The 24,202-nt window shown below is 43.3% G+C and overlaps 1 long non-coding RNA gene across 1 annotated transcript in view; it reads right to left on the bottom strand.

Annotated features, from left to right (window-relative positions):
* Positions 1 to 528: 528 nt before the first annotated feature.
* The window catches only part of LOC143376607 (uncharacterized), a 45,384-nt gene continuing 21,710 nt past the window's right edge, over positions 529 to 24,202 (bottom strand). Inside the window, exons 2-3 of the long non-coding RNA XR_013087115.1 lie at positions 1,291 to 1,519; positions 529 to 1,183 (exon numbers count right to left, since the gene is read on the bottom strand). This is a non-coding gene — a long non-coding RNA (uncharacterized LOC143376607). The remainder of the gene's footprint in view (positions 1,184 to 1,290; positions 1,520 to 24,202) is intronic.

Genomic DNA, 24,202 nt, shown 5'->3' with positions numbered 1-24,202 from the left:
GCCGCCAGCATTCCTGTGTCCTTACAATAAACAATTTAAAGTGCTTTTCTAAGCATTAAATACAGAATTTTGTTGTTGGAAATGGATGTATATGGATTTGTAGAGCTCCTTCAACAGCTCCAACTTCTCAGATTACAAATAAATGGAAAAATAAAGAATCAAGCAAATTTGTGTCACGGATACCTACTATGCATCTATAAATCCTGAACATATACTTTCTCACTGATATGTACCATAGCGGAAAATTAATAAATTCTTGCTTCTTTAAACGACTTTACATCATTTTAGTGCTAGTACAAATGCCAAACAGTATAAATTATTTGTAAAAAGTGAATATTGTATGTGTATACTTGCTGAAGCTACCACCTAAGAATGTATACATATATACATAATTACATATGTTGTAATCATGTCCAGGTACTCTAGTAACTGCTTAATTATAATTATAATTACTATAAAAATGTAATTTATTGCGCAACAGTGGAGATTCGTAAATTATTTATAGGAAATCGATATAAAAATGCTGACTGTTTAGGTACTATCTGTACTGTTGTCAATGGCTAATGAATTACTGCCAAAATAGGTTAGGTACAAATAGCATATATAAAAACAGCCACGGGTCTATTGAATTACAAACATAAAAAGCTCTTTAAGTAACAATTATGTATCTGCTTCTCGCATACAGAGTTGAGCATTATTCGAATAAATTTAATCTTCGAATAAAGATTTCGAATAGAATGAAGTTCAGCTTCTCCGCACTAAACCGTTAAACAGATTTTCTATTGTGACACGTACTTGTGTACAAATAGAAGAAATACGATTGGAAGGAGAAAAGTTGGAGGGGGAGAGAAAGGAAGGAAGGAAGGAAGGAGAAGAACCGATGAAAGATATGGGTATGTGGCGCAATAAAACAAGGCCCAGCGATACAAGAAAGAGAGTGGTAGTAATTGTGGTTTCTGTTTGGGTTGGCGGTGAAAACGCGCGCATGTATAGTTACGTATAAATGTGTATAGATAGGTGTCTGAGCTGGCGTTTACAATGGCATTCCATACGGGCAGTAGTGAGCACTGAGCGGAGGCGGTAAAGGGAAACTGGCCTTAAACTGGTCCTGGATTGTCCGACTATCGGCGTTACCTGAAAAGTAAACGGCGCTGTTTCGAACGCCACTGACAACGAGAGACATCTGAAACGAAAGAAAACGTGGCGTTGTAGCGAGAGCGTACCATCTGTTTATCCCGGTTTTCACCGGTGCAGAGAAGATTTTTTCGTCGAGGAGATTGACAAGCTTACCAGTGGGGAACGAGGATCGAGCGCCGCGTTCGGGGATGAGTGAGACAAACGACGACGCAGCCTAGTGGCTTCCTACCAAGAAGGTACCCTCTTTCCGCCATCGATTGTTGCGCTTGCAGGAAAATTTTCCTGGAAACACGAGATCCGCACCGTGACTCATGGCCCCTCTAGCGAGATTCAAGGTCGTCGATCCGCCCACCAAACGCGACGCTTTGCAGCCGTATTTCTCCTGACTGTCGCATATAGAGGAACAGTTAGTTAGAGCATTGTGATAGAAAGAGGAGGAGGAGGAGGAGAAAGGAAGGATGGATGAAAGAGGGGAAAGGAAGGGGGAAGGAAAAAACACTGCTTACGAGAAAGTAAAAAAGGAAATGTTAGTAATTGATGCTCTGGAATTGATTAATTAGTAACTTATGAGTATTACATTTTTTTAGGAAACAAAAGGCTCTTGTTATTTACCAAACACCTACAAAAAATGTCACTCAGTGTCAAAAATTGTGTTTTAAAATAATTATTTATAATTAAATATGAAGTCCTTGTGTTCGGAAACGCAGGCCCGGTGAGTCCAGAACTGCATAATTGTAATTGCCACGTCCTTCCGTAGTTAAGACACCGGCTAACCTTAATTAGTCGCCATTAATTGCGAGATATATGTACTTGGTAAGTTCGTACCTACTGCCGCGATCTATTCATGCCTCCGATGAAGCATTATCCATTGGAAATGCCAGGCATGCTGGGAATGGAAAAAGTCTCCTCGAGAGAATGATAATTTGCTCGTGGCTGCACGTTTGTCGACCTCCTGGTGCTCTATCGATACGGACAGCGAGCAGCCTGATATCATGATTGGGTATCATTCTCGCTATTGGACATCGTCGTTTCGCAGGGCGATACACAGGGGAGAGTTGCCAGTATCAAACTGGTCGCCTGAATGGTACCTTATCAATTTCTGAATCTTAACATACAAAACAGAACATGTTTGTTTTGTCTGTCGCCTAAATACTTTCGAACGGTAAACTCTGCGGTCACGAAACGCGCCCCAGCTTATTATGCCTAGCTAATACAGACGAGCGTGACTAAAAAAATATAAATAAATAGATAATTCTTTTTATAAAATCAGAGTCTAAATCTCGGGCGACGCCGAGTGGTAAAGCTAGTAATTAATGAATGTACATACGAAATGAGAAATAGACACATAAGCTTTCGAGCTTACACCTTATTTTGTAGGTGCTATAAACATTTAAAGAAATCAGGGATGATCGATGTAACTTTTTACCAGTTTATTTTAGCTGATGATAATCTAACAATGCAGTTGCATCCTGTATTTCTGTGTTTCTCTAAAAGCGGGTTAAACGGAGAATATTTTACATTCATTTTATGCACCTGTTATATTTATTAAAAAATTTAAATCGATATTTATAAATACTTTGTTCGTTATTGATACTGTTTTCAGACGAGTTACGGTTTGGGAGGTCGGTTGCCTCTTCCAGTATGCCACAAAAGGATTAACAAGAAATTAATTAATTCTGAACAAAGGCTTAAATATCTAGTAGCAGGTGCTTAAAAGATCAAGCTACAATATGCAATATTAATTTACGTTCAAATTAGTACCCAATACAAAATATAACGTGAAATATCTTAAGTGGCACGATTAAGGCAACCCTCGCCAATGAGACGCGTAAGAGGGAGATAGGAGCAGCATCTCCCCAAGTAATCGCGGCGATTAACAAATGGTAACGGTAGTATAGTAACGATAGCGATAACGCTAACGATAACGATACTGATAACGACATTTAACACCTCTCTCTCTCTCGCAATTACGCGTACATACTTTCGCGGATTCACAGTTTTATTGCACAGTCTGACCGATCGTGTCTTCTACAATAACATGTCTGTTGATATATCTCGAAAGAAGCGACTGGAGACCGGTGATCACCGAGCGTCGGTGTTCACCGGTACTCGGCGGAGAAACAGCTTTGAAAAAGAAGCGAGTTTCTCGTGTTTCCTCAGGTGTAGGAATGCAGGTACCGCTGTGTGAGTGGGATGTGAGTCACCCGGGTAAAGACGCGGTCGGCAGAGGAGGTGGCAGAGGGAGGGAAAACGATCAACATTCCGGGAGCAACCCCATGAGTCACCGAGTCCTCATCCCCCGTTGCCTACCTGTCGCCACCTGTTGCGCCCCTACTTTCTAACCTGTTTTACTCTCTCCTCGCCTTTCCCCCGTCTATACACGTGGCCGCGGCCCTTTACTTAACTTTCCGCCAATAATTAGAGAAAGTAGAAGGCGCAAAGAGCAGCGACAGGGAGCAGCGACTGTGGGAGAAGTAGAGAACCAGTTACCACTTGGTCTCGAGAACGCATATATGTATACAGCCTGTACTGATAAGAGTATATATTATATACAAAAAAAGAAGAAAAATAGTGAAAAGTATTTATACTTGGGTACTTGAAATTTTTCAGATTTTTTGCGATATTTATTTAATTAACAAATATAATGAAATAAAATATACTCTATCTATAAAAAACCAAATAAATAACAGAAATTGAAGTAACTAAAATTTCTACTATTTCTCAGTTCATTTAATATTTATGCAACTACAAAATAGTGAGAAAATAAAGTACACTCCACGCGAAACTAAAAAATTAATAAAATCCGGACGAAATGTAAATTATAAATCTTTATTTCATTTAGTAGTTTTCTTCGGAAAATATGAACTAGTGAAGATTAGTTTTACAGTAAACTTTTACTAGAATGTGCTTGCGCCCGAGGCGATTTCAAGTCAGAATGGTAGAGTTTTCAATTAATTAATTAAGTTTTATATATTAACTCTAGTATTTAAAACCGTTTTTTTTTTAAACACCGACTATTTAAGATATGTTACTCTATCTATGAATTTTATTCAGCATCGGCACAAGAATCGCAAGTAGTCTGCGGATAGACAGTTCCGGCTTCTCGTGATGATTCACGAGGCTCATTGAAGAAATCGCGTCTTCCGAGAACACACCGATTCCGTGGTTTCTCGCTTCCGTTAGTCCACTTAAACGTTTCCGGACAAACGCGCGTCATTGTCGCCTAAGAAAGAATCGAGGGCCTTGCAGCAAGGGGGATGCATCCCTACCAGCTTCAAGTAAATTAGAAAAGAAATATTTATAAAACCATTGCTTTGACTTAACATTACAAAGAGACCAATATTCGAGAAAAAATATATTTTCACACAATAAAAAAATACTTCCACTCTTTAGCATTCATATTGCGCTAAATAATGGGTTCAGATTAAAAAATTTGCAATAAATCGCTCATTTGCTGTCGGATTTGCGTCAAAGGATGCAGAATTTTTTTTACATACTTTACACGTCATAAGTCAAAAACTGTGAAAAACGGAGCCGCAGCAAGGTCCTAAATTTCAAATGGTACGTACCATGATGTTCTTGGGTCTTATGTATTTCTGGGGAAATTAAAATTAGTATCAAGCCTATCACGCAACAGTGCCGATAATAGTCCGCCGTTGAGGCCGGAGTTTACGTTTCAAGCGACTCGTGAAAATATTCCAGCACCACTCGCAGACTGCTTGACCAGCTCGCTGGGACCACCGCGAGTGATTCGTAGCTGCAGGTATGCTGGACACGAGCTGTGCCGCACAGGTACGCGCAAATAGCTGACTCATCTCTGCGACTAATTGGGTAAACACCGGTCTAGAAGAGATCTCGTGTTTCCCACAATATTTCAACAATATCTAATTATCGCCTCCGAATATCCATCTGCGTCTGGAGGCGTCTCCCAAAGAGGACTTCCTGGTTTTAAAGCCGATTTTTCCAGGATCTTACCTTTAAATGTTCTGCCACCGGTTATGCAGTGTTATATTATTATTATTTTATTATTATTATTATTATTATTATTATTATTATTATTATTATTATTATTAACGGGAAACCCTTTAGTGTACAGAGACACAAAATTATTACCATTACTACATAGAAAGATAAAAATAAGAGAAAGAAATAAAAAATATATATATAAAATAATAACATAAAATAAAATAAAATAATATAATATAAAATAAAGTAACAAAGATAAATTAAGATGAGATAATAATAGATAACAAAAGCATAACATAACATAAACTTTTTAAATATTATCATTAATTATAAATAAGTACAAATTACTTTATTATTTTATTATTTTTTGCTCCCAATGCCTCATATTTCAATTTCGACGCGAAACGGATCTGACGCATGCAAGTACCCACATATCGCTCTCACGTCTTCGTTTTACGCTCTACCCCACGTATCATTTCATTCGATAACGAACGCTGAATAATAGTTCAGAAAATACAGCATGCCAATGCTACTCGCTGCCATACTAATACAGCAAAAATTCGCCTTATCTGTCCCGTCGGCTCTTATCGAAACGCGACCGACTCGCTATCGTTATCAACCGATAGATTTCGTAGCATTCGCAGACACACAGTTGCGCGCCCTTGTTTCTCTTCAACCGGTTACATAATGCTGCAGCATTTTCCTCTGCCATCCACGGAATCGTTGCGGAGAGGCCAGAAACGCTGGTTCCAGCTGCGGCAGCATCAATGAATGTCCGCGTAGCCTTTGCGCAACGAAATTTTCACGTTCTAGAGCCTAATGCTTACAGAGGTGGAAAGCTGACCTACGTTTTCGCGGAAGACAGACTGGCAGACCGCGATCACGAGGACGACGTCGTCGATGACGAGGGAACGGTGACGTACCAAACACCGCCTACGTCATTCCTCCGAGTTCTAATTCACGCGTGGGTCGACGTGGTAGTGTCTACCTACAGCAGCTCCGATCAGAGTTGCCACCTCTCCGATTTTTTTCCCGGTGACTTCGGGTTGTGGAGCAAATCTTCTGAGCTCTGGGTTTACCGGAGAAATCTCTTTGTTGCAGAAAAGAAGTGAGATAATAAGGAATTGTGGTATTATACGTGGTACCAATTTCATATACAATAAAGGTTAAATAATGAAGTTGGAATTTCGACCGTAAATTTTTTTTTTTTAAAAAATTAAAACATGATTTTGGTGCACAGTTTCGGTCAATTAAAATTTAATTTAAAATTAATTTTATATTAAATTTCAATTTAAAATTAATTTTAAATTAAATTTCAATTTAATTTTAATTTTAAATTAAATTTCAATTTAATTTTAATTTTAAATTAAATTTTAATTTTATTTTAATTTTAAATTAAATTTTAATTTTATTTTAATTAAATTTTAATTTTAAATTAAATTTTAATTTTAAATTAAATTTTAATTTTAAATTAAATTTTAATTTTAAATTAAATTTTCGTTTGCCGGATATTCGAGAAGAAACCTTATTTCGGCCTCTGCCATTTCCGGGTTTCTATTCGAATCTCCGGATGGGAATGACACTCCGGGATTTATACGTATGGTGAGAAAAAAAAGACGTATCTAATTGTACTAAGCGTGCAATGACCAATACACGCGAATAGGACCATGGGAAAACATTGCCGCGATGCTCGACCAGCAAGGCGAGAGCTAATCACCTTCTTCGATGAGGCTTTATTAATTTTCGTGACGCGTATCGTTTCAGGAGCTCCGTTTCTGTGTAGCTGGTGTTGGCAAGCATTTCTCATTGGAGAGAAGGCGGCGGTAGTAGGCGTAGGACGATAAAAAGGAGGAATGGAAATTCGCGTTGAGATAGCGGCCGCAAAGAGGAGACCGTGCTGAATTTGGTCAGACAGGAATAACCAGGCCTGTGGGCGAACTATCGAACCGTGGGTGAACTGGTAGCCATCGACCAAGTTCACCGTTTCAAGTTCCCACGTGAAACTTTGCTTCGCTTAGAGCTTAGAGCCTGTCGCCCTTTCAGAGTCGGCTGCGAGTTATAAAGAAGAAGAAAGAACGTTGGCGGAGAATAAGCGACCTCGGGGGCTCGTTCGGGATTCGTTCTACGCAGCTCGATAAGAGAAGACTCGCGGTCGCTTGGCATGTCGTTCATATAGGCCGGGATATAGCGCCAGCGCCTCTGAGAAAACGGCCCGTTTGGCTGCCAAAGGGATCGCATTCTACGAACGCTATAAATCGATTCATACGCGCCGCGCGAGCTCGCGCCTATTGCCTATTGCGAACGACCGTGGACAGGCGACCGATCTCGACGGATTCTACGAATGCGCGTCGATGGTCCTCGACTGCCTAGACCACCTCCAAATCGAGCGCTGGCCTCATCGTATTGCTAAACAAACGCGAGCAACAAATTCGACCAACCGGCTACCTCCTGGCGAACCTCGGTAACCCGAATCTCGAGGCAAGGGAAGAAAAGAATTATAAGAGGTTTCTGCTTACCGAGTTTTCAAGTAGCAGAGGTTCGGCAAACGAAAATTCGATTTACACAGGCTTTTTACGGCTGTTAATTTCCCGACTTGTGAAGCTGTAAAATAAGACAAATTCAAGTTTTAATGGTCAATCGTTTGTTGCATACCTTTAATATGTACTACATATGAGCCGTTTATTTTGAAAGTGGCCTAAGTCCATTTGTCAATGTTTTTTTGTTGACTGTAGTAACACGTGCAAGTTAGTATTAAAAATTTCTATATAAAAAATTTTTAAGTATAAATGGACGTAGGTCACTTTCAAAATAAACGGCTCATATATGCCTACATATACAAAAATAATTATAAGACACATTTTACGCTCGAAATATTCCTCTTTATTATATGTTAAAAAGTTTGTCCTTTAATCCACAGTAATTAATAAATAATAAAAAGGACCAACGTAAAAAAATTCTGCAAATTTAAAGATGCCTCCTTACATCCCAAAAGAGTTTAACGCAATATTAACAATAGTTTTTAAAAAATAAAATCATAAATTTCGAGGGGTTGTTACACGAGAAGCCCACCCTTAAGTGTCCGCAGGTTACTGCGAATGTCCCCGCGTTGCTAGAGACGCAATTCCAAATACGTTGAGGTTTCGAGGGTAAGGCAGGTGTAATGTTTCGGAAAAAGGAATAAGCGTCGTGCTTAGTGAACAGCATTCGGGGAACTGTAGGGAAGAGTGTTGACGTTGCGCACTGCGCGTCCACTGCGTCCGCGCGTTACCGTCCGTCTGCTATTCGCTCTAGATTAGATTGAACTAGCATCTGGACTTCTAGACCCCAGCTTATGAGCGGATAAGATACAACTTTCCAGGCTCCACAGGCTAAACCAGAACGCGAATTTCACTAAGCGTTTGGTGATAAATCTGCAAATGAAACATCGCTAGCAACCGTGCGAACGTATCCAGCGAAAATGGCCTATTAGGCCTAGGCCCCTTGAGCCTTGTAATCTCGTAGCGCAGTTCTTTCAGACAACTAATTCGACGGAGCGAGCAAATGGCCACCGCCGTTCGCTTTTTCTGCTGTGGGGGGGCGAAAATCAATACCCGCCACGAGCCCCCTGTGTTCGTGGCTATAAACCAAAGGGGACCAGCGGTTTCATGCCGAAAATGTGACCAAGGAGGTCCTCCTGTTCCTCGTCGACCATCGCCGCCCATATCCAATATCCATACATGTACGGAGAGAGTGAGAGATAGAGAGGGACAGAGCTGACAACGATCGGACAATAGATTTTAAGGCGCAGACAGTATTTTATTCCTCGGACGTGCTCGGCTGGAAATAATGGCGTATCGCCACGCATCGTGCTGCACGCGTGGATGATTGAATACCAATGAGGATTCCTCTTTGATCACATCTTTCCAACGATGCCCACGCGATCCTTTGCCATCCGCAGCGTCGTCGCTTCCCGCGGCTGTTGCGTTTCGCCCCTTCTTCCTTCCGGTCACGCGACAGTACGCGAGCACGGCCGGTCGGCTTCCGGCCGATTTACCCCTCCGGGAGCGAGGTGGCTGTTGAAAGGGGCGTTTTTCATCGGTTCACCCTCAAGCTACACGCTTCTTCAGGGCCGTAGCGCGGGCCGCTTCCAGTGCTGGATTAACCAATAAGCGGAACGAGCATCATAGAAATTTTCTGAATTTTAGAATCTAACTTTCGTTAGAAACAGTTTCAGTGAAATTATGGAAGATGCCCAGGAAATAGTACACTGCGTTGATGTGGTCACCCTGTACGTGTAAGGGTTCCTTAAATTCTTTGAAGTGCTTGGTCGGGGTCTAAAGTCTTAAACTCGGCCCCGGCTGCTTCGTAATTGGCCCCTTGAAAAATGTCACTGGGAAAATCTGCCATTGACTTTTCCAAGAGTTTCTTTCGACTCACTGGAAGGAACAGAGAGTGAAAGAGGGATTAACTAACGGAACTAAAGCTTTGAAAGCTTGGGGGCGGTGCCACGGAAACGTTTTGTACAAACAGGCTTCGTTTCGTCACTGTTCTCCCGTGCAAATACAAGATAAGCATATGTTGAAACAGGAGACCTGAAAGGAACCTAAACGAATGGACGCTATCTCTTCGACGTAATAAATGACCAGCAAGAGAATTAAAGAACCCTGCAATTGTCGAAAACTGACGGCATTACGGGGGCATTAGAAACCTGACCCATTAAGGGGGCATAGTACTTTCTTTGCCGAAAATTAAGCATTCTCTATGATTTTTTTCTACATGAAAATGAAAAGCTAGAAATATGTGGTTTGTTGCAAACGAAAGCTCACTGTTTGAAAGTATTAAAAGAATTTTTATTTAAAAAAAAAGCAGCTGGAGCGAAGCAAGAGCGGAGCTGGAGCAAGTATTTTGATATCGGAGCGGAGCAGGAGCAGGCAAATAAAAAATTGATCTGCTCCAATCCCCTGGTAGAAAGTACACCTATAGGATCAACGCATTCGAAAGGATACCAAAGTTGAGCTTTTGTTTCTCGGGTTGACAAGCAGAATCCAATGGAAAGCGATCGCGAGATTCCCTGCAGTGAAACTCTTTACCTCGCAGTCAGTAAAATGTTGATACACAGGTGTTTATCGATTGATCGCCGTTTGCTTCATCGCAACCGCTGCTTACAGCATTCCCTTTCTCGCTTGCCGTAGGATAAAACAACGGTACGAATATTGTTACTCGTTTGTAGGTGCTAAGCTTGCGCGAACGTTATTCCAAGAAGAGATAATTGGCAGAGGCTGGTGACAAGTGTGCCCCTAACGGATCGGCCTTGCGCTTTTATCATCGTTAAATGCGGTGACATCCGCGGAAGCCACGGATCACCGAGCTTGCTCTCGGAATCTATGCAGACCTGCGAACGATCCAAGATCGCCACTTGCGTAACGCGGGGCCGTTTGATTTTCCTAAAAGGCGCGTGCGTTCACACGTCCCTTCTCGCTGTTGACATTGTCGGCGTAACCATGTAGCGTGTCTTATTCATCGATTTATTTTTAAGCGTACTCCTCTCTGTGCCACTGCGAATTACGCAACCGGCGCGTTTGAAGGGTGAAACGCCATACAGTTAGGATTTAGGACGCCTATTCACTGATCGCGTGATTGATTCCTGTTGCCATCGAGAGCCGGAGCTTTCGCGAAAGGGGTTCTTGCTTCCAACTTACTTTTACTTACGGCAAATAATGGCCAATCGTTCGGCCGTGCTTGCTCGCCCTTACGAGGGAAGATCCCGAACCCGAGAACTCAAAAAATTCTGAAACTTAGTGAATATATAGGGAATTTCCTCCTGATTATAATGCAATTTTTATTTGCTGCCCAAATTCACTCGAACGGGGTGAAATTAACCCCTGAAAATTCGGCTATTTTCCGATTTTGTGTTATAACGAGATAAGAGATGTAAAACGAGTTTCCAAACAGAAGTTACTTCTTTTAATTAGATCCATCATTTGGTGAAAAAATTATTTTACAGTTCAAGAGTTATAACGCAAAATCGGAAAATAGTTGGAAGTTAAGGGGTTAATTACGCCCCCTCAGAGTGAATTTGGGCGGCAAACAAAAATTGCGTTGCAATCAGGAGGAAATTCCCTACTAATTCGCAAAGTTTCAGAATTTTTCGAAATTCCGGGGTTCGGGATCTTCCCTTGTTAAAAGCAAAGCCAAATATGTTACGATACCGCTGCCTTTCGACAAGCCACTCGCGCAAACTTTCTCGAATCGCCACGCTGGTATACGTGTACCTACAGCGCTGCCCACACCAATGGTAAACAAACCGATACTATCGTTCCTAAAGACGATATTAATATAAAGTCGCGAGATAAGATAGCCACAAGGTGAGCGTAAAAAGGGGCACGGCGAAAGTGAAGCGCGCGAAATGGGAAACTCGACTCGCTGCGGGGATCCAGGAGAGACATGGCACTAAGGGGCAAATAGGGTGCGTTCCGCGGACCCAACTGGTTGAGTGATTTCACTGGATTTTACTCGCGTCTCACCAAGGAACGAGCAACTTTAGAGTAAAATCTAGCGGGATCACTCAACCGAGATTTGCGAAATTGTACGCCGAAAAAAACTCGCGGCTCGAAATTTTCAGGGGTAGGAAGGAAAACGCCACGCGGTGTAACGTATTATATTATAACAATAGTAGAAAGCTTGAGCGCGCGGCGAAGGGATAATGTCTATTTAAAGTTGTTGCGTTAGAGTCGTTTCCTTCGAGGTGAAACGCAATACCGAGCATACACGGAATTAAAAATGACGAAGTCGATCGTTGAAGCTTCTCTAATCGGCTGCCATGATCGCCGACTGATTCAATAGTTGCTTATAAATTTACATGTAACTGCGCACCTACCCTCGATGCAATCGCATGCACGTTACAAAAGATAACTAAGCAGATAACGCTTGGGTTGAAGCAGCCTAGCTACCAAAATCTGGGATACTGTAAAGGTGCAAATCCACGATGGGAGAAAACTATCGTGTCTCGCATGAGACTTGAATCTCGCGAGACAATTATCTCGAGATGTGCTTCGATTAATAGACAAATTTGAATTCTTTTATAAAACTAGACTCTCGCGAGGCAAGTTCCTTTCAGACTGGATTGTCTTCCTTTTTCATTTTTCGATCCAGCAACCCATGAACCAAAGTATTAGAATTTAATTTTCTCGACAAAGCTGCTTCGTGCCAGTCTCCGCTTTCCCCCTACCCTTCACATGTAAGTATCTATCAGAGAATGGTAAAATTCTTCTGCGGGCGTCGCAGGATCATTAACGCCATTAGCGCACGCGTGGATTCCTTTGTTCTTCTAAAAACACGTTCACCCCATTTTTCTCTCGGCAAGAAAGCACGCTGGCCTTCGGCTTATCCACAGCCACGGTAGATACATGCCTAGAACCTCGCGTTTACACGAGCTCGTAGATTCGAAACGGTGACCCTGGCTCACTGACCCTTTTAAACCGTGAAACCTTCGCTACGCTTTGCTGCGCCTTGCCTCGCTTTACCACGCTTCGCCCCGCCTATCCTAGCCTTGCCACGCAACACTCTGAACTCGATGTTGCAATCTCGATGGTGCCTCTTAGTCAACGCTTGCAGCATCCTTCGTTTCTCCTTTTCCTCCTCCTGTTTGGTCCCGCGACGTAGCCGCGGCGGTGTGCCGTGCCATCGTCAGCAGGCGAAGCCAAATTTCACTCGATGGATCCCCAGATCTTCATTCAGGATTCCGCGCCCGATCAGCGGCGCGCACAGTGAAACGGTAACCGGCGTTCTTGTATCGCGTCAAGAAGCACAAATTACTAGATCACATATTTTCGCAGGCGAGACAATTGAATTAACGTCGGGTGCAACGAATCGGTGAGTAGGAAAAGAAGACCTTGAAAAGGGAAAAGCGAAGGAAGCAAGGAAACGCAAGGAGCCGGCGTGCGGATGGACGGAAACCCTTCGGCAGGGCTTAGGAAGTTCGGCAGCAGGCCAATTTTCCAAATCCGTAACGATGACTAAGAGCTCGAGAAGCAAGGACGGCCAATCGCGCGCTGGCTCAATTTTAGCACCGCCAATCGGCCGCAACCTGCTTCGAGAATCGCCACCCCGAATGTCAGCGCAACGACGGTCCTCCTCCCCTCTGTCTCTCTGCCCTCTGGCCATTTCTTGCCTTCCTTCCCTTCCTTTCTGATCGTCTGCCAGCCGAGGCCAGGCGAGACGGTGCCGCTGCAATCGGCACCAGGCTCATTTGCCGCCGATCCAGGATACCATCGGCAGCGATCCGGCGAACACGCCGCGATTCCCCACCGAGGGGTATCCAGCAATTGCGTAAGCCCTCGCGATTCCGACTGACCTTTAAAAATTATACCGACGATCGCGCATGCATATGTACGAGCCGGTGAACATCGGCCCCCACGGTTGCTCTCTCGCTGGTATTTTTCTCCGCCGCTATTCCTGGACGCAGAGGATAACGACTCTTCCGTAAAAATTCCCCCACCCCCCCCCCCCCCGGGCAAGATAAATGGATCCTGCTTTCGAAATTACAATATGAATCGCGCCCACTTTTTCGTGGAAGGATCCGAGGAGCGAGAGCGACTTGGCCGGAGGAAGAAGCAGCCATTTGTTCCTGTTTTCTTGAGCCGCGAGGCCCACGACTATTCATAGCTCGTATCGAGCCGCTCGTTAGGCGAATGAATAAATAAACCTCGGCGGTGGATATCTGGCTGGATAATATTGCGGATGACAATTGGAATCGCAGCTAGGAGACGCGTCCGAGGGGAGAAAGAAGCGATGACTTCTTTCTCACGGTGGTGGAAACGCAGCTTTGAAACAGCGAGCGGGCTTCTCGCGGGGACTTTCTCGGGGACGTTAATGTGTCTTCGAGGCGATTACGACACACACGCCGACCCTTAAACGCTCCCCCCTCGCGCCCAACTGTCTTTTCATGGAGAGCTGGGTCGCGTAAATATTTAGGCCTTTCGGTCGGCACTGATCGTGAGTGTTTTATATTTCCACGACTCCCTCGGCAAATAAACCCGTTTCGACGACGGACTCGCCGAATGCGGGTAACGAGATCGTAACATCTGTTGGCGGATGTTCTCTGCCTCTGTTTCCTGAATTTTTTAAATACTTTGTCGAGATAGTTGGCGGGGATCGAGTAACTTGAATTCAAGTTTGGGCTCAGTAGGGGCAGCTGCCTTCAAGTTAGTTTTAAAGTTGCTTGAAGCAAGTAGATATCTAAAATCGCACCGAAGGAGGTGGTTTTTGATGGAGCGTGTGTAAGAAGGGGAGAAATTACGAGTGAGGTATTAAAAATATTTAAAAAATTATTAGAAAGCAATGGTGACTACTCCAACTATTTTTAGTCACTGTTTTATGATTAATAACATCACTTTTCATAAGCAAAAGGCAGTCAGCTTACTTTGAGTGGCTTCAAGCTGCATTGGCGTAATTAGCTAGGGGGCCGGGTGGGGCTGATCCCCTCAAAAAGGGGATTGGCCCCCCCAAAACGCGGAATGGGCCCTCCCTAGAAACTATCAAAATCAGTCAAAAATATTCGCCCGTTCAATAATCAATAATTTTTTATTCAGTTCAATATTTGTTTTAGTGTTACATAAATATGTTGGTAAATGATTGTTATCAAATGTGTAGCTATATAAAGATTTCCTCTACCTATAAAAAAGAGAGAGAGCCAGTGAGAGGAGGGGAGAAGGTGGGATCTGGCCCCTCCAGACAAGAATCCTAGTTACGCCAATGTCAAGCTGTATTTAAAGGCAAGTACAAGTTGAAAGGCTCTCTACTTCGCTTGAAACTTGAAAGAAACTTAATAGGAAATTTCAACATTGGTCAAGTGCTTCCAAATTACTTGAATTCCAGTAACTTGACTAATCTGAACGCGGCTTTATTCAACCATTTTATCCTATTATCAGCTGATTCAACTGTGTCAAAGTTGGGCAAAATGTGATCTAATTACAAATTACAAATTACGGTTAAAATGTACTTCTGTAATTGATTACGCATTATTTTTTTGTAATAGTTAATTCAGGTAGTTGACCACAATTTTCTCGACTACCTAAATTAACGATTACAGAAAATAATGTGTAATCAATTACACAATTACATTTTAACAGTAATTTGTAATTAGATCACATTTTGCTCAACTCTGACAATCGAACACACAAGTCGCGGCCAAGCTAATTTTCTCCCACGACCGTGACAGTTAACTTCTCTCGGAACTCTTGCAACGCGCACACAGTAGATACATACTTGTGTTTCTACTCGCGAGCCACAGCAACACTACCGAGTGAATCACGAGTTTTGATAATACACACCGTACACCAAACCCGTTGACGGATCAAGGTGTCTCGTGTCCAGCACGTGTCTCCAGGGGTAATAAGAGGAACGCGATCGTTCGAAGCTCGCATCACCATTTGGTTCTGCAGAATCAATCACACCACACTGTGCATCTACAGCTATAATATTATGGAAAAAACGAAGCTCCAAGCAGGTTGCTAATTGCTACGTATATTTAGCCACTGTGCGCGCCGTATGGTAACGCTTGCCGATTTTATCTCTGGCAAAACTTTGACTGACAATGAAAGGCGGAGTAGACGGCAAGGCAAGAGGATTCGCAAAGTCGATGTACATGTTGCGGTGGATTAACATTTCAAATGAGTTTCGAACACGTGGCTGAACTGCGAAAATCAACTTTCGTTACGCAAACGCACGTAGTAATCGGTATTGCGCAATGCGCCGAGCGAAAGAGAAACACCAGCAACGATACAACGCATCAGTTATACGTGTGTACATATCTATGGATGTGTGTATCAGCGAAAGAACTTGGCGAGGCGAGGCGAGGCGCAACGAGCTCGGTAATGATCGGTAGATCGTTGACGGTTTAATCGGCATTATTTCACATCTATTTTCATGATCCTAGGCGAGGTCTGTGCTGACATCACTGTAATCGATCGCTCGAGTGGGCTTTCTTCTATCCGAACATGAATAATAGCACAGCTGTACACACCACTGGAGGATTTCTTCTGCCCATCGATCGCTCTTGATCCTCCTCTCCGCCCATCGTCCTCGCTCTTGCCTTTCAGGCTTTACGTTTAAGCTGACGTTTACGTTTTTCACTAGCTTTACTATCCGGCTTCGCGTGGAAATTAAATTCTGATTTTGTGAAAAATATATTCTTTTTGTGTGAGAATAGTCACATTCGTCTTGATTGGCCAGGCATAAAGAGCCGAGGCTCATCTCCAGACCCCAGAGTTTAGCCTTCGAAAGTATTTGCTAGGGTGACAAACACGAACATAAACTTTCTGCTTTATACAGTGGGTGGAGGAATTATTCTACTCAAACGAAAAGGTTTGAAATTTGGTAAGTTATATAAAAAATATTTAAAAAATGCATTTTAACGCTTGGAGGCCCTAGTTTTTTAATCAAGGACTCAATTTTTTATCCATTATGATACTGTTTTATCAAAATGAAGCGCAGGAAACGAAGTTTCAGAAATTTTTGCCTAGTTTGAACGTATGCACGAGCCAAAAAAAATTTGTTTCGGTAAATTCAACGAGGAGTTCTTATAGAGCAAACATTTCTCTTTAATTTCGCTTTTTGTGGTTTTGCTGTGTGATTTTTATTGACCGAGTTATTCGCGATCAAAGCAAAAAAGGTACTTTTCACTTTGAACACCTATAACTTGCGAACTCATGGTCGTAGACAAATTTTCCTGAGTGTTTTGGAAAGCTAAGAAAGTTCTCTTTCAGAACCTTTAGTTGCCAATTTAAGAATTTTTTTAAATCGTATTAAATCCATTTTAAGTGATCCGAAAAACAGACGAAAATGTTTTGAGTTTTATTTTCGGTATTAAGATTTCCGAGCCGAATGCGGTAGGCGTATTCGTTCGACTTTATCTTAACTTCTACTCAAGTATTCATGCGCAATCAATAGGCGAGATGAAGATGGAGAAAGTGGCTCAGATTAAATGATAAACGCCCAACAGAGTGGCGTGTCGATACTTCGTTTCCGGGCACCGTCCATCACCGTTCCCTAAAATGGCAACAACAAGGGGCTGAATGAAAAGTTTCGGACGCCCCGCAGAATCCTCCCACTAGCTGAGCCGCGAGTCCTTCGCGCGTATGGATTTTCGCAAGGCCGTTGTCGCGACGCAATGCGTGTTTACTTTAACACCTGGATCAGCCGACCCACTTCCCTATTTCTCTTCCACTGGCGCGTACTCTAGTCAGCGAAATACGAGACGCCGCGAGCTGATTGTCAGCCCCGCGCATTAATGTAAACACGATTCGAGAGCTGGGACAAGGGGGTTGGGGGAAAAAACGTGGGAAAATAAACAGCCGAGGCTCCCTTGGGGTCGTAAGGAGTGACTGCGTCTCGCTGCTCTCGCTCCTCCCACCTCTCGCTCACTTCCCATTCATCCCCCATTGATGGGTGCACGGCACCTTAAAGTGGCACGTCGCTTCGCTGGCGGCTCGTGGCTCTGTCGATCACTCGATCGAAAATACATACAAGCTACGTTGATACGTGGGTATGTGTATAGGGTGAAGGGCCCAAATTTCGTCCCCCTGCATTTCTCGATTCCTATGGTTGCATCTTCAGTGTCAGCTGGTGGTAAATGTTGCATTAGCATACCTACGTCAGTGTTCTGACAGACTTGCAAGTAACAGTTTGTGCGTTTGCGAAGGAGAAGTCATACAGACTTCAGTATGATAGCGCGTTAATCGTAGAAGTGAATATTATTTCGAATTCCAAGTTGTAGCACTTTTTCAGGCATATCTTGTAGCTTCTTATACGCGATAACTTTGATGGCAATCACTCGCGTGGTATTGAAACTGCGCGAATTCCAAATTTCGTCCCCAGAAGACTTCCTAATTTCGTCCCCGGACCTCTAAATTGAGATCGATTTTCTAAAAATTTGTTATTTGAAATAAAAAAGGGCTGAAGCTTGAACAGCTACAGGAGTGAATTACGTAGTATCGGTTTCCAAGCAAATTTTAGTATAAATGTTTAATGTTTCGTAGATGCCGAAACGAAAACAGTGGAATAAGGAGTCCATGCGAAAAGAAGACGTTCATTTGCCGCGATTGCTTGCGCTCATAAACCGTTAGATCATTTTTTTCAATAAGAAAATTAATTTTCCAATTTATTTGCTGTTTTACAAACATTTTCTTAGCGGACGAAATTAGGAACACTTTGCAGATTTCACATTTTGCGCGTTTTCACATTTTGTTTATTATTTCGCATTGGCACGGCATAATTACATTTTGCGATTCGTGGATGTATAAAGAAACGTTCAAAGAAAATTCCTGCCAAGTGCCAGCTCATTCTAATATTTTATACACCCCCTACAGGATCAACTATAAATGGGGACGAAATTTGGGTCATTCACCCTGCCTGAATACCTCCAGTTCGATTTTTTAATCACTTCTGTCACCCTCACCCTTATCAGGATTGCTGATTCTTTGCCAAAGTAAGACACTGCGGTATGCGTGTATCTATTGTGGCAGAGCAAGAGAGAGTGAGAGAGAGAGAGAGGAAAATGTGCGCGAGGTGTGCCTAATTGGGCGGATAAGTAGTCCCTATGCGAGCGCGATAGCAAACAGACCTGATTGTGAAATAAAGTTACAAAAGTTGCTAGAGCACTGAGAGTTTCAATTACTACACTATGTACGGACTTAGGCATAGGTATCAGGAATTAGGGCCCGAAGCAACGTACATAAGATCAAGTATGACACATGTTCTCGTATCTGAAGCTTACTCGATGCAAATTAGTCGACACGATTATGCGCCAGTCTTGTTCGTTACTTTCTCTTTGCCAACCGTTCATTCGCGTACATTCCTCGCCACTGAATCACCAATATTTTTCTTCTCTAGACGATCGTTGCTACCGATGCCGAAGGTAGGAGATGATGCGCGAGAAGGTCAATGGGAAAAGCTTGAATAACGGGGACGAATGGCCAGCAACGAAATCGCCCGGATAAATAAGGAAGAGAGAGGAGGGAATTTGATTAATTTTATTAATTTCAACGGATCGAGGCGGGACGGCACGTTACCGAGATTGCGCAATCGAATGCATCACGCGCCGGGACGTGCAGGGACCGTGAAAAATCACACACAGATGCGCACGCGGAGATATGTAATATGCAAGTGGACAACCATACCAGTTGCGTTAATTACGCCAGCCAGACGTGGTGCAACGAAGAAGGCGCAGCCGTCGCCGATCCCCCTTCTTCTGCCATGTCCTAACTGACTGGCGCCTAAAGCCGAGATAGCGGGTAAATCAATAAACGAGAGATCTCGGAGACGGAGACCGTCGTGATCGCCGTTGTCCTTGGCACGTTTCTTTTAAGGACTGGCCAGTCAAGGTTGCCCGCTTGAAAAGTATCGCTCTTCCACGAACCCGACGACCGCGATCCTTCGCTGCTCGCCGTTTTAATTCCGCGCCGAACAATTTTCCAACGAACGCTGTCGCGTTTCGCCGAATTCCTCCAATAAAATCGCGTTTTCTTGGGAACCTTTTATCAACTCTCCCAGCTGGGATGATTCATATTATGGAATGGCGCAATGAAGAAAACGCTTCTAAAAGTAAAGGCGACGTGTTACGCGGAAAGCAACAGCCAACGATCTGAAACTGAGTGAATTTAGCTCGGAGATTTTAATTGTTAAAGAAAAGTGGCTTTATTTTTATCGAGTATATTTTATTTCTTGTTATTTCTTTACAATTTACAATTTTTAAATGGGTTATTTAATAGTGAGTAGCATAATTAATATTAGTTTAAATATTTTGTCGCTTTTATTTTTTGAGCCTAAAATGGAACTGTGGGTTGATAATTTTAGTAATTATTGTGTGATGTAAGAGTTCGTCTGTGGGTCGGTAATTTTGTGCAAATTAAAGATCACAAGATTATGGGTTCCGTAATGATTTTAATTAATTTTTTGGGCATCTCGAGGGTTGGTTGCTTTCTGCGTAACTAGGGCCATTTGTGTCCCTGATGTAAAGCGAACTCGTTTGAATGAGAAGCACTGTCCTCTCGACAGGATGTGGGAGGCGAATGTCAAGGCTGAATGCTGCTTGTAACTTGTAACCCGTGCCCCTCGCTCGGCTCTCGCTCTCGCACCCGATTCTCTTCCTACTCCGATTTTCGCCCCTCTTTTTAACGGGCACCCCTCGACCCGCGTCACGGACAGAACTATCCTATCTTGCCCGCAGAAAATAATTTACGGCTGTTGTTACGCCACTGCGGGCCGGGGTCGGCCCGGATACTGTACCTCTTTCATGCAGGAATTCATGAAAACCGCGGGGTGCGCGCTCACGCGGCAAATAATTCGCCTCAGAGTTTGTGTTCCTTTTTCAAAATTTACTAGAATATTATATACCGCGTGCGAATGTCTGGAGCAGCAGACGCGCCCTAATCGTCGCAGCGACAAACTACGTGTATTGTATAATTTCACCATGCCCAGAACGGCCAAACGCGGCAATTGTGGAGTTTTAGATAATTGGTCACGGTATGAACCCCCTATGGACAGCCGGCAACAGTCTCGCTGCGGTTCCAGTCTCTTCTCTCCCCTATTGTCGTCGATCGACAGAACTATCATTGGTCTTGGGAAGTGTTCTAATAAACTCTGCCGCGCTTGCAGGGTCTTGTGGGGAGAACGACACAGCAGGGCAGGGTAGAGCACGATGGGCAAAAGTTTTAGTTAAATGAAATTTCGAATAATCAATGAATGTTAAAAAAATTATTCGTCGTGTGTTGAATAAAGTTGACGCGGGTTAACTTTATTCGACGAATAAAGGTAATTATTTTATTCGTCGAGTGTTTCAACTTCAGCGACGAATACATTTTTCAACCTTAACTTTAACATTTACTTTAACTTTTTAACTTTTTAACTTTTTAACTTTTTAACTTTTTAACTTTTTAACTTTTTAACTTTTTAACTTTTTAACTTTTTAACTTTTTAACTTTTTAACTTTTTAACTTTTTAACTTTTTAACTTTTTAACTTTTTAACTTTTTAACTTTTTAACTTTTTAACTTTTTAACTTTTTAACTTTTTAACTTTTTAACTTTTTAACTTTTTAACTTTTTAACTTTTTAACTTTTTAACTTTTTAACTTTTTAACTTTTTAACTTTTTAACTTTTTAACTTTTTAACTTTTTAACTTTTTAACTTTTTAACTTTTTAACTTTTTAACTTTTTAACTTTAACTTTAACTTTAACTTTAACTTTAACTTTAACTTTAACTTTAACTTTAATCGATGCCAAATAAAGTTAAAGTTGAAGTTCAAGTTCAAGAACTTTATCGACGCTAAAGTTGAAACGCTCGAGATTAAAAAAAATTAACTTTATTCGTCAAATAAATTCCTATTGAATAAAAAAATTAGCTTTCAGATTATTCGTCAAATAATCTAAAGTTAAAGTAACTTTATTTGATCCGTTATTGAAATAATTTTTTATTTAGTTAATGCTCAACTCTTGGCAGGACAGAGCCGAGGAAATCTTCTATTTATAATTGAACCCCAACAAAGAGCATATGCGATCGTGAACGATGTAAAAATTGGTATAACATACGCATTGGTATATAAGCGTCGCTCAAAGTTCTTCCTGCTTGGAAGAAAGTGAAACGGATGCCGCCCACGACACGCCAACCACTAGGCTGGTCTCCGCTAGCCTGGAGCCGTTGCGGAACATGCAATTTCATAGGAATATCGTCCTGCTTCGTTAAATAAATTCCATAGGGAATCTACGCTAAAGTTAGCCAGATATTAAAGGTAGTTTTATTAACATGCAGATGTGGTAAGGCTGCCGTGAGAACGGGGTGGAAAGGATTGACAAGTCACGTTCAGTTTCCACTCTAGCATCTACCTAGACGTTACTTACGCCCTTTTATTACAGGCACAAAGTGACTTGGCTGCTAATTTCTATCGTCCAGGGTACCGGGGCACCGATAAGGTGCACGGGGGTGCAGGGGGTGCAGACGTGGCGCCGAGCCGCGCCGCGCCGGGCGTCCCGGCGCGACGCGACGCCCAGACTGGCAGGGGCCGCACGCACGTTGACCGTGAAACCCGAGACGAACGATCGCCCTAACCCTAACCACTTCTCGCTCACTCGCTTCCTCTATCGAGCTTTCACCTTATCGGTTTCGATTGCGAATATGTACATAGCCAATATGAACGTTCGTTAACATAGTTTCACAAATAAATTATCAGGATAGTCACTTAGGAATCGAGTCTAATAGCGCTCCCCAAGAATCGTAGGTTCCGCTCAGTGGAACAAACTCCTTTGCGCCAAAATAGTAGAACTTTTGATATAAATAAGATACAGAGGTGAATCTTCTTGGAGTTTAAAGCTAAGATGTTGCAGGATAAGGGAAAAATATTAAAAGAGTATGACAAACAAGTTGCGACATTAAAAATCTATGTCCAAACAGAAAACCCGAAATTTTCTTCGAAAATGTCAACTTTCACATTTTCAAAGTCAAAACTAGTTTGTCACACTTTCCCAACGTTTTCCCTTATTCCGCAACACCTTAGCTTTAATCTCCAAAAAGATCCACCCCTCTGTCTTATTGCTATCAAAAATTCCACTCTTCTGGCAGAAAAGAGTGCAGTTGGTCCCACTGTGCGCGGTGGCGACGCTCGAGAGACAGTCGCTTCGAAAGAAAGAGGCAAAGTAATACCGGGACGAGGGAGACGGACACTTGGGGCAGTGGGATCGGATCGCTGGCGTCCCAAGGGGAGGACGCAAACAGGGAATGCCCGTTCCACCAAGGATCGATAATGTCGGAGGGTTCCGCGCGATAGTTCCCCTTCTGTCTCCCCTTCGAGGCTCGCGTATAGAATTAGAAATTCTTACATGCAGGGGTGCGGTTCCCCTGTACGCGATATTTATTCCGTGGTTCGGGGGTGGTGGCCTCCGTTTTCATTCACCCTCGGCCAACGAGCGGTATCCTAGAGGGGTCACTGAATCACCCAGGCAACACGACGCCAGCGGAGGAACGCGTCGAGTCGTTCATACTCCAGACAGAGACTTGAACCGACCAAAACTTTGACCCTGCGAGTCACCGTTGCGTCCACCCGCGGCTAAAAGGAGCATTAGGTCGCGCAACGGTCGTTCTCTGGGACTTACAGAAACTAGAAGGCCGAGGAAAATTAGCGGGGACGTTCTTCGATCGGCGATAAGCAGCCGATTCTGGGTGTGGCGTTTCTGTGGCTTTTTATCAGCTTCTTGGTCCGGATGAAGGTCTTGCGGGGCGATAAGAACGGGTGGGGCGCCGATACGGGAAAGAGAGCGAGACAGGGAGGGAAGTGACGGGAAACAGATAAGAGCCCGTTTGGTACTTCCAAATGCACCGTGCGTCGCGAAATACGAATTCCAAAGTTTGCGTATAAGCGAGCTGGAGATCGCGCACCAGTACGAAATAGACTCGCCAGTTCCACGATGGAACTTCCATCTGCCAGCTTGATCAGTGGCACGGACATGGAAATATCCAGCGACGATTTCTCTCGCAACCAGCCCGACTTTCGACGCTCGTCTCAGACGGTGGCCGGCAGGAAGTTGTTGAAAGCTTACCACCGTGCCGCTGTTTTTATTGGCGATCGACCGATAAACATTTACATCCTCCGACGAAAACAGTTCGACGTGCCATTTTCCGAACCCGGCTCCCAGAACAGACTCGCGCTCGTCGGACTTTCGATTTGTCACAGTCACGCCTTTGTCGCTTTGCTAATCCTCAGCTTGCTCTCGAACGCGGACCCAACCCACTCTCGTTCATAAATCCTCCTTCCCCTCCGGGAGTTTTCAGAAACGCGCTCGCCTGGTGCCGTTCTTACGTAACGCGGATGTTTCCACAAAGCACACAATGTACAAGTGTCGGAGTGTTTCGGGGGATGCGTGCCAAGACACCCAAGCGGCTAGACACCGCGGCGATCTGTCTCTGACCATCGGAGGATCCCGCGATGTTTGGTCACGGTTGCGCAAGTGAAGGAGATCCAGCAATGGTTGGCAATTTGCTGCACAGTGTGAGACAGCGTTTTTAAACGGTTTGGAACGCGTTTCCACGTACATACGTGTCACGAATCGCGCGCTCTATCTGGGACGTGGAC

Source organism: Andrena cerasifolii, chromosome 14 (assembly GCF_050908995.1).
Source record: "Andrena cerasifolii isolate SP2316 chromosome 14, iyAndCera1_principal, whole genome shotgun sequence".
In the NCBI taxonomy this organism is placed as follows: Eukaryota; Metazoa; Arthropoda; class Insecta; order Hymenoptera; family Andrenidae; genus Andrena; species Andrena cerasifolii.
Note: the sequence above shows the minus strand (reverse complement) of the source record. Positions and strands in the feature narration are given on the sequence as shown.